We start from the raw sequence: 11,578 nt of genomic DNA on the forward strand, positions 1-11,578 counted from the left end.
TCATTTCCATGCATACTTTAGACAAGCGTTCAAACTATTCTCTTTAAAGCAGTCTGTTTGAAAAATGAAAAAAAAATCAAAGCATGATTGATATTATAGAGATTGGAAAGCAAATTAAATTTATTTCCATTGGAAATAGACTGATAGATTTGCAAAATCACTAGTATAATGTGAATCAAAATATTTCTGCATCATGTTAAATATTACAGAATTATGATATATGAACGTTAAATATTTCAGTTCCTACATTGACTTTTTTAGCTAACTTCTTTGCAGTTTTTAATATGCTACTCTAGGAATTACAATATGCGTCCTTGAGATCTACTGGTACCAATTCACGTAAAAAGTAAGAACCTTGCAACAGTGTAGTTCTGTTTATCACCTCCCTGTCCTTGGTGATATTTTTGTCATATATATTGCACCATACACTATCAACCCCACAATACAGTGCTTTAATATTTGCTTTAAACAGTCATGTACTGATTGGAGGAGACTAAGGAAGCATTACAATTATATGCAAAGTGGGGTCCTAGATTGAATCCTGGAACAGAAAATGGTCTATCATTTACTTAATAGTATTGCACCAATGATAATTTCCTGATTTTGGTAATTATACTATAGTTATATAAAACGTTTGGGGGGTCCTGAATACAGGATACACAGGAAATCTCAGTACTATTTTTGCAACATTTCTTTAAGTCTAAAATTATTTCAAAATAAAAAGTTAAACATTAAAAAAAACAAAAGCTATTGTAAACAGTCATGTGTCCTTTAAGAAATTAAGAGAAGATATTTTTTTTGCATTTACTCACAAATATATCACTTCCTGTGCTTTTCATTCTTTCCCCAAAATGTGTTTCATCTGGTATTAATTCTCTTCAGTTTGAAAAACCTCTTTTAGAATTTTCAGAGGGAAGGCTTGTAGATGATAAATTCTCTGTTTTAATTTTTCTGAAAATAAGTTTATTTTGTCTTAATTTTTGAAGAATGATTTCACTGGATATAGAATTCTAGATGTGCAGTTTTTTCTTTCAACATTTAAAGATATTCCATTGTCTTCTGGTCTCACTGTTTCTTACGTGAAATCTTTCCTATTTCAAGTTTCAGTATCCCATTCTTTCTCAATCAGTGTCCTAAAGTTCACATGAGAAATTTGGTGAGACTATGAATTCAACAGTTGTTGTAATTCAGTAACCCATACAATTAAATTTTGTGTTTGATTTTTAGCAAGATCTTCCCTGTGTCTACATGGAATAAAAGATTCTTTTAGGGCTGTCATGGAAGCTCTGTGAATCTCAGACCATGACTTGGGCTGAGAGTCAACAGACTTGAATTTGTCCTTTTTCTCTGTTAGCACTGAAATGTAGTCAAAAGAATTCATCCCATAATACAGTCTTTATATATGTCATCATAATTTGTGAAGTACATCAGCCACTTGAGTCACCTAGGCACTTGCTTTATTTATTTATTTTATTTTTATTTTTTTTAACATCTTTATTGGAATCTAATTGCTTTACAATGTTGTGTTAGTTTCTGCTGTATAACAAAGTGAATCAGCTATACATATACATATATTCCCATATCTCCTCCCTCTTGCGTCTCCTTCCCACCCTCCCTGTTCTACCCCTCTAGGGGGTCACAAAGCACCGAGCTGATCTCCCTGTGCTATGCAGCTGCTTCCCACTAGCTATCTGTTTTGCATTTGGCAGTGTATATATCTCAGTGCTACTCTCTCACTTCGTCCCAGCTTACCCTTCCCTCTCCCTGTGTCCTCAAGTCCATTCTCTACATCTGCATCTTTATTCCTGTCCTGGGTTCATCAGAACCATTTTTTTTTTCTTTTTTTAGATTCCATATATATGTGTTAGCATATGGTATTTTTCTCTTTCTGACTTACTTCACTCTGTATGACAGATTCTAGGTCCATCCACCTGACTACAAATAACTCAATTTTGTTTCTTTTTATGGCTGAGTAATAGTCCATTGTATATATGTGCCACATCTTCTTTATCCATTCATCTGTTGATGGACACTTAGGTTGCTTCCGTGTCCTGGCTATTGTAAATAGTGCTGCAATGAACATTGTGGTACATGACTCTTTTTGAATTATGGTTTTCTCAGGGTATGTGCCCAGTAGTGGGATTGCTGGGTCATATGGTAGTTCTATTTTTAGTTTTTTAAGGAACCTCCATACTGTTCTCCATAGTGGCTGTATCAATTTACATTCCCACCAACAGTGCAAGAGGATTCTCTTTTCTCCACACCCTCTCTAGCATTTATTGTTTGTAGATTTTTTTTTTTTTTTAATTATTAGCACCTTTAATTATTATTTATTTATTTATTTATTTTGGCTGTGTTGGGTCTTCGTTTCTGTGCGAGGGCTTCGTCTAGTTGCGGCAAGCGGGGGCCACTCTTCATCGCGGTGCGCGGGCCTCTCACTGTCGCAGCCTCTCTTGTTGCGGAGCACAGGCTCCAGACGCGCAGGCTCAGTAGTTGTGGCTCACGGGCCTAGTCGCTCCGCGGCATGTGGGATCCTCCCAGACCAGGGCTCGAACCCGTGTCCCCCGCATTGGCAGGCAGATTCTCAACCACTGCGCCACCAGGGAAGCCCTGTTTGTAGATTTTTTGATGACAGCCATTCTGACTGGTGTGAGGTAATACCTCATTGTGGTTTTGATTTGCATTTCTCTAATGATTAGTGATCTTGAGCATCCTTTCATGTGTTTGTTGGCAATCTGTATATCTTCTTTGGAGAAATGTATAATTAGGTCTTCTGCCCATTTTTGGATTGGGTTGTTTGTTTTTTTTGATATTAAGCTACATGAGCAGCTTCTATATTTTGGAGATTAGTCCTTACCCGTTGATTCGCTTGCAAATATTTTCTCCCATTCTGAGGGTTGTCTTTTCGTCTTGTTTATGGTTTCCTTTGCTGTGCAAAAGCTTTTAAGTTTCATTAGGTCCCATTTGTTTATTTTTGTTTTTATTTCCATTTTTCTAGGAGGTGGGTCACAAAGGATCTTGCTGTGATTTATGTCATAGAGTGTTCTGCCTGTGTTTTCCTCTAAGGGTTTTACAGTGTCTGGCCTTACATTTTGGTCTTTAATCCATTTTGAGTTTATTTTTGTGTATGGTGTTAGGGAGTGTTCTAATTTCATTCTTTTACATGTAGCTGTCCAGTTTTCCCAGCACCACTTATTGAAGAGGCTGTCTTTTCTCCACTGTATATTTTTGCCTCCTTTATCAAAGATAAGGTGACCGTATGTGCATGGGTTTCTCTCTGGGCTTTCTATCCTCTTCCTTTGATTTATATTTCTGTTTTTGTGCCAGTACCATATTGTCTTGATTACTGTAGCTTTGTAGTATAGTCTGAAGTCAGGGAGACTGATTCCTCCAGCTCTGTTTTTCTTTCTCAAGATTGCTTTGGCTGTTCTGGGTCTTTTGTGTTACCATATAAATTGTAAAAATTTTTGTTCTAGTTCTGTGAAAAATGCCATTGGTAGTTTGATAGGGATTGCATTGAATCTGTAGATTGCTTTGGGTAGTATAGTCATTTTCACAATGTTGATTCTTCCAATCCAAGAACATGGTATATCTCTACATCTGTTTGTATTGTCTTTAATTTCTTTCATCAGTGTCTTACAGTTTTCTGAGTATAGGTCTTTTCTTTCCTTAGGTAGGTTTATTCTGAGATATTATATTCTTTTTGTTGCAGTGGTAGATGGGAGTGTTTCCTTAATTTCTCTTTCAGATTTTTCGTTGTTGGTGTACAGGGATGCAAGAGATTTCTGTGCATTAATTTTGTATCCTGCTACTTTACCAGATTCATTGATTAGCTCTAGTAGTTTTCTGGTAGCATCTTTAGGATTCTCTATTTATAGTATTATGTCATCTGCAACCAGTGACAGTTTTACTTCTCCTTTTCCAATTTGGATACCTTTTATTTCTTTTTCTTCTCTGATTGCCGTGGCTAAAACTTCCAAAACTCTGTTAAATAATAGTGGTGAGAGTGGACGACCTTGTCTTGTTCCTGATCTTAGAGGAAATGGTTTCAGTTTCTCACCATTGAGAACGATGTTGGCTGTGGGTTTGTCATATATGGCCTTAATTATGTTGGGGTAGGTTCCCTCTATGCCTACTTTCTGGAGAGTTTTTTTTAATCATAAATGGGTGTTGAATTTTGTTGAAAGCTTTTCCTGTATCTATTGAGATGATTATATGGTTTCTATCCTTCAATTTGTTAATATGGTGTATCACATTGATTGGTTTGCATATATTGAAAATCCTTGCATTCCTGGGATAAACCCCACTTGATCATGGTATATGATCCTTTTAATGTGCTGTTGGATTCTGTTTGATAGTATTTTGTTGAGAGTTTTTACATCTATGTTCATCAGTGATATTGGCCTGTAGTTTTCTTTTCTTCTGTGACATCTTTGTCTGGTTTTGGTAGCAGGGTGATGGTGGTCTCGTAGAATGAGTTTGGGATTGTTCCTCCCTCTGCTATATTTTGGAAGAGTTTGGGAAGGATAGGTGTAAGCTCTTCTCTAAATGTTTGATAGAATTCACCTGTGAAGCCATCTGGTCTTGGGCTTTTGTTTGTTGGAAGATGTATAATCACACTTTCAGTTTCACTGCTTGTGGTTGGTCTGTTCATACTTTCTGTTTCTTCCTGGTTCAGTTTTGGAAGGTTGTACTTTTCTAAGAATTTGTCCATTTCTTCCAGGTTGTCCATTTTATTGGCATAGAGTTGCTTGTAGTAATCTCTCATGATCCTTTGTATTTCTGCAGTGTCAGTTGTTACTTCTCCTTTTTCATTTCTAATTCTGGTGATTTGAGTTTTCTCCCTTTTTTTCTTGATGAGTCTGGCTAATGGTTTATCAATTTTGTTTATCTTCTCAAAGAACCAGCTTTTAGTTTTATTGATCTTTGCTATTGTTTCCTTCATTTCTTTTTTATTTATTCCTGATCTGATCTTTATGATTTCTTTCCTTCTGCTAACTTTGGGTTTTTTTGTTCTTCCTTCTCTAATTGCTTTAGGTGTAAGGTTAGGTTGTTTATTTGAGATTTTTCTTGTTTCTTGAGGTAGGATTGTATTGCTATAAACTTCCCTCTTAGAACTGCTTTTGCTGTATCCCATAGGTTTTGGATCATCGTGTTTTCATTGTCATTTGTTTCTAGGTATTTTTTGATTTCCTGTTTGATTTCTTCTGTGATCTCTTGGTTATTTAGTAGCGTATTGTTTAGCCTCCATGTGTTTGTATTTTTTTACAGTTTATTTTCCTGTAATTGGTATCTAGTCTCACAGCGTTGTGGTCAGAAAAGATACTTGATACGTTTTCAATTTTCTTAAATTTACCAAGGCTTGATTTGTGACCCAAGATATGATTTATCCTGGAGAATGTTCCATGAGCACTTGAGAAGAAAGTGTATTCTGTTGTTTTTGGATGGAATATCCTATAAATATCAATTAAGTCCATCCGGTCTGATGTGTCATTTAAAGCTTGTGTTTCCTTACTTATTTTCATTTTGGATGATCTGTCCATTGGTGAAAGTGGGGTGTTAAAGTCCCCCACTATTATTGTGTTACTGTCGATTTCCCCTTTTATGGCTGTTAGCATTTGCCTTATGTATTGAGGTGCTCTTATGTTGGGTGCATAAATATTTACAATTGTTATCTCTTCTTCTTGGGTTGATCCCTTGATCATTATGTAGTGTCCTTCTTTGTCTCTTGTAATAGTCTTTATTTTAAAGTCTATTTTGTCTGATATGAGAATTGCTACTCCAGCTTTCTTTCAATTTCCATTTGCGTGGAATATCTTTTTCTATCCCCTCCCTTTCAGTCTATAAGTGTCCCTAGGTCTGAAGTGGGTCTCTTGTAGACAGCATATATATGGGTCTTGTTTTCTTGTATCCATTCAGCCAGTCTGTGTCTTTTGGTTGGAGCATTTAATCCATTTACATTTAAGGTAATTATCGACATGTATGTTCCTATTACCATTTTCTTAATTGTTCTTGGGTTTGTTTATGTAGGTCTTTTCTGTCTCTTGTGTTTCCTGCCTAGAGAAGTTCCTTTAGCATTTGTTATAAAGCTGGTTTGGTGGTGCTGAATTCTCTTAACTTTTCCTTGTCTGTAAAGGTTTTAATTTCTCCATCAAATTTGAATGAGATCCTTGCTGGGTAGAGTAATCTTGGTTGTAGGTTTTCCCCTTTCATCACTTTAAGTATGTCTTGCCACTCCCTTCTGGCTTGCAGAGTTTCTGCTGAAAGATCAGCTGTTAACCTTATGGGAATTCCCTTGTATGTTATTTGTTGCTTTTCCCTTGCTGCTTTTAATATTTTTTCTTTGTATTTAATTTTTGATAGTTTGATTAATATGTGTGTTGGTGTGTTTCTCCTTGGATTTATCCTGTATGGAACTCTCTGTGCTTCCTGGACTTGATTGACTATTTTCTTTCCCATGTTAGGGAAAGAAATCCTGTGTGGATTTCAACTATAGGATTATAGGATTCAACTATAATCTCTTCAGATATTTTCTCAGACCCTTTCTTTTTCTCTTCTTCTTCTGGGATCCCTATTATTCGAATGTTGGTGCATTTAATGTTGTCCCAGAGGTCTCTAAGACTGTCCTCAATTCTTTTCATTCCTTTTTCTTTATTCTGCTCTGCGGCAGTTATTTCCACTATTTTATCTTCCAGGTCACTTATCTGTTCTTCTGCCTCAGTTATTCTGCTATTGATTCCTTCTAGAGAATATTTAATTTCATTTATTGTGTTGTTTATCATTGTCTGCTCTTTAGTTCTTCTAGGTCCTTGTTTAACGTTTCTTGTATTTTCTCCATTCTATTTCCAAGACTTTGCGTCATCTTTACTATCATTACTCTGAATTCATTTTCAGGTAGACTGCCTATTTACTCTTCATTTGTTTGGTCTGGTGGGTTTTTACCTTGCTCTTTCATCTGCTGCATATTTCTCTGTCTTCTTATTTTGTTTAACTTACTGTGTTTGGGGTCTCCTTTTCGCTGGCTGCAGGTTCGTAGTTCCCATTGTTTTTGGTGTCTGCCCCCAGTGGGTGAGGTTGGTTCAGTGGCTTGTGTAGGCTTCCTGATGGAGGGGACTGGTGCCTGTGTTCTTGTGGGTGGGGCTGGATCTTGTCCTTCTGGTGGGCAGGGCCGTGTCCAGTGGTGTGTTTTCGGGTGTCTGTGAACTTAGTGTGACTTTAGGCAGCCTGTCTGCTAATGGGTGGGGTTGTGTTCCTGTCTTTCTAGTTGTTTGGCATTGGGTGTCCAGCACTGGAGCTTGCTGGCCATTGGATGGAGCTGGGTCTTAGTGTTGAGACGGGGATCTCTGGGAGAGCTCTCGCTGATTGTTATTACATGGGGCCAGGAGGTCTCTGGTGGTCCAATGTCCTGGACTCAGCTCTCCCACCTCGGAGGCTGAGGCCTGACACCCGGCCAGAGCACCAGGACCCTGCCAGCCACACAGCTTGGAAGAAAAGGAAGAAAAAAAAGGATTAAAAAAAAAAAAAAAAACGAACAGATAGAACCCCAAACCAAATGGTAAAAGCAAACCTAAACAGACAAAATCGCACAAAGAAACATACACATGCACACTCAGAAAAAGAGAAAAAAGAAAAAAAAAATTTATAAAAAAGGAAATAAATTTAAAAAAAAAAGGTGAGAGCAACCAAACCAATAAACCAATCCTTCAGTGATAACAAGCATTAAAAACTAAACTAAGATAAACATAAAAACCAGAAAGAAATCAGACGCAGAAAGCAAAACCCAAGTCTACAGTTGTCCCTGAAGTCCACTGCCTCAATTTTGGGATCATTTGTTGTCTGTTCCACAGATGCAGGGTTCATCAGTTTGATTGTGGGGATTTAATCCGGTGCTCCTGAGGTTGCATGGAGAAATTTCCCTTTCTTTTCTTTGTTTGCACAGCTCCTGGGGTTCAGCTTTGGTTTTGGCCCCTCCTCTGTGTGTAGGCCAACCTTAGGCATCTGTTCCCCACCAGACAGGAGGGGGTTAAAGCAGCTGCTGATTAAGGTTCTCTTGCTCACTCAGGCTAGGGAGAACGAGGGGTACAGTAGTCATAATTGGAATGTGGGCCGAGCCTGCGGCGGCAGAGGCCAGCGTGACATTGCAACAGCCTGAGGCAAGCCGTGTGTTCTTCCGGAGAAGTTGTCCCTGGATCTCGGGGCCCTGGCAGTGGCGTGCTGCACAGGTTCCCGGGAGGGTATGGGTAGTGACCTGAGCTTGCACACAGGATTCTTGGTGGCAGTGTTGGCAGCGTTAGTATTTCATGCCCATCTCTGGGGTCCGAGCTGACAGCCGCAGATTGCGCCCGTCTCTGGAGCTTGCTTAGGCGGTGCTCTGCCTTCTGTGGGCACTTGGAGCAGGAATCCCCTCTCATCACGCACCCTGATACAATGGTCTCTTGCCTCTTCGGCAGGTCCACACTTTTTCCCTGACTCCCTCTGGCCAGTTGTGGCTCACTAGCCCCCTTCAGGCTGTCTTCACGTGGCCAATCCCAGTCCTCTCCCTGGGATCTGACCTCCGAAGCCTGAGCCTCAGCTCTCGGCCCCCACCTGTCCTGGCTGGTGAGCAGACAAGCGTCTCAGGCTGGTGAGTGCTTGTCGGCACCGATCCTCTGTGCGGGAATCTCTCTGCTTTGCCCTCTGCACCCCTGTTGCTGCACTCTCCTCTGTGGCTCTGAAGCTTCCCCCCAGCCCACCCCCTGTCCGTGCCAGTGAAGGGGCTTGCTAGTGTGTGGAAACTTTTCCTCCTTCACAGCTCCCTCCCAGAGGTGCAGGTACCGTCCCTATTCTTTTGTCTCTGTTTTTCTTTTTTCTTTTGCCCTACCCAGGTACTTGGGGAGCTTCTTGCCTTTCGGGAAGTCTGAGGTCTTCTGCTAGCGTTCAGTAGGTGTTCTGTAGGAGTTGTTTCACATGTAGATGTATTTTTGATGTATTTGTGGGGAGGAAGGTGATCTCCACGTCTTACTCTTCCGCCATCTTGAAGGTCTCGACACTTGCTTTAGTTGGCACTTTATTACAAACAACCACAGGTGATGTTTTGATTAGCTGTGACACCACTGTATACTCTGGGTTATTAACATCCCATTTTTACATTGGCAAGAAGCTCATACTTCCCTCAAACCCCAGGGCCCAAACAGACCAATCCCAGAATCTCATCTTTAGGAGTCTATTTCCTGGGGCCGCACCCTGTAATAATTCTGTATCATTCTGGTTCCAGTCAGGAGACAGTAATTTAAACAGGGAAGTTTAGTATAAAGAATTATTAAGCTATGATAAAAGTGTGTCTGTAAGATTTAAAGGGACTCTCTAGAGTATCCTAAAGTTTAGGGAGAATATCCAAGAAAGGACAAACTTGGAAGGGTGTCCCTTCCCCAAGGCTGGAAACCTTATTAGAGAAGGTGTAGCTATAGCCCATTGGATGGCAGCGAAGTTTCCAGTTTGCCTGGGCCAGAACTGGTCTGTAGTTTCTAGGCAAGCAGGAAGCAACTCTTGGGCACAGGCAAGCCTTACACTGGTCACCTCACTCTGGTGACCAGTAGGATGGGAATCCAGAGGAAGTGGGGGCACCAGTGCTTGCAGGAGACCTAGAGTACGTGGTGTCCACATAGGTAGGCATGTGGCGTTGAGATGGTTTTAGGAAACAAACCTCCAGGGGAAGGAGCAAGCAGAGGGAGTTGAGGCACCAGTGTGGGCAGGAGACATGGGGCATGCAGTATGTGTGTCGAGAGGGCTGCAGGAAGGTAATCACCAGGCTGAGCTGAGGACTGTGAATTTGCTAAGGGACTGCACGTTCTTAGCACTGGCTGGGGTCAGAGTGCTGCCAGATGTCCTCATACTGACACCACTCTTCTCTGCCCCAACCAGGAAAAAATCAGAGCTCCTTCCTCTTGCAGTGGTCCTCTAGTGCCCTCTACTGAGAAAACTCTGTATGTTGACTGTAAAGGACAATTCCATTCATTACTGCGGAACAGGTATTGAAGGGTGAATTAGGAGCCAAGAGACAACTCCATCCTCTAACCCTTCGGGCCAGTAAGACTGACTTTCTCTTTGAGTTCTAGCTGCCCTGTGCTGTGTGGACTGGGAATGCTCTCAGATGAAAAGCCATATATAAAAAATTCTTGTCAGCTGCAGTTCTCTTATCTCAAGGGTTGACTCCTTTCCATCTTCTGTCTGATTTCAGTTGTTATCTTCCTTTTAATAGTTATTTTGTATAGTTTGTTCACAGTTTATAATGTTTATTTTGAGAAGGTCCATATAAGTTACTCTACCATTACTGGAAGTAGAACCTGCGTTTTTATTGTGGAAAGAAAAACTTAAAGCTGTGAAAGATATTGTTAGAATAATTATATCTAACATACATTGAACATTTACTATATATCAAATGTAATATGTTATTTTATTTCAACCTTAAAGCTAGGTAGTTATTATCTCTACTAGTTTTTCATATCAAGGATATTGAAGCTTAGAGAGGTTCTCATTTTACTGCGATCATATGGCAGAGCTAGTATTTGAATGCATGTGTTCCACTCCACAGTGCACGTCCCACACTTAAAGATGTAAGCATAAACACAACTTTGTTCATAGTGTTAGTATAGGAAGCCAAACATATGTTCTATAATTAGTGTTTTGACTTGTCCATTATAATTCTAGTCTCTTAAGTGCAAAAATGGTATGCTGTCTCATTTTTGTGATGAATTCTTATAGGACGTGGAGCATAGTAGGTTGTTAGTAGGTGTTTAATAAATTGGATTTATTTCAATCTAAAAAGCTATACAAATATTTGTAAGTATTGTATTATGAAGTTATTAAATAAAAATACATTTAGGTTTTTAATAGTTCAGTTTAGTCTTCTTCAATATGTATTTTGTTGGTTTTCAGATTTATTTTCATGTTCCCTTGAGGCTTTAATTAAAACTCAGTATACAAGAATGAATCCTTTGTTATATTCCTGGCACCTGCACAGACTCCATTTGTAGTATTTATGTCCTCTTTATTGGAAACCTCATGGAATATAGATAATCAGACTATTTAAACAAATAAAATTATTTATAAAAGAAAAAATGCATTCTCTTGTCTAAGCTTAAATATTTTTCCCCATTCCCCAGAGTGACCCTAATTTTAGTCATCCATTAAAAAAGATGTGAATGTGTTTCTGCCTGAAAAATCTGTACTAGAGAATAACTAATAAAAACAAAACTTAGGATTAAAAGATTTTTTAAAATATAGCACATTTTAGTTGTAGATCATTTTAAAGATACATTACAAGTAATTTAACCCCCAGGAGTAAGTCCAATAAACATTTTTTCCATCTGGTGTGTCCTGAGCACTTTTTCATGGCTATAGAAACTTTTGGAAAATGTGACTTAGAATAATTAAATACTGTTTCATTATATACAGATATTATAATTTTATTATGATTTATTTGGGGACATCAAGATTGTTTCCAATTTTTCCACATTAAAATAATACTTGCATGAATCTTTGCCTATGATTATTCCTTAGTATAAATTCCCAGAATTAGAATTACATGGTTCAAGAGTGT

The sequence above is a fragment of the Balaenoptera ricei genome, chromosome 14, assembly GCF_028023285.1.
Source record: "Balaenoptera ricei isolate mBalRic1 chromosome 14, mBalRic1.hap2, whole genome shotgun sequence".
Taxonomy (NCBI): Eukaryota; Metazoa; Chordata; class Mammalia; order Artiodactyla; family Balaenopteridae; genus Balaenoptera; species Balaenoptera ricei.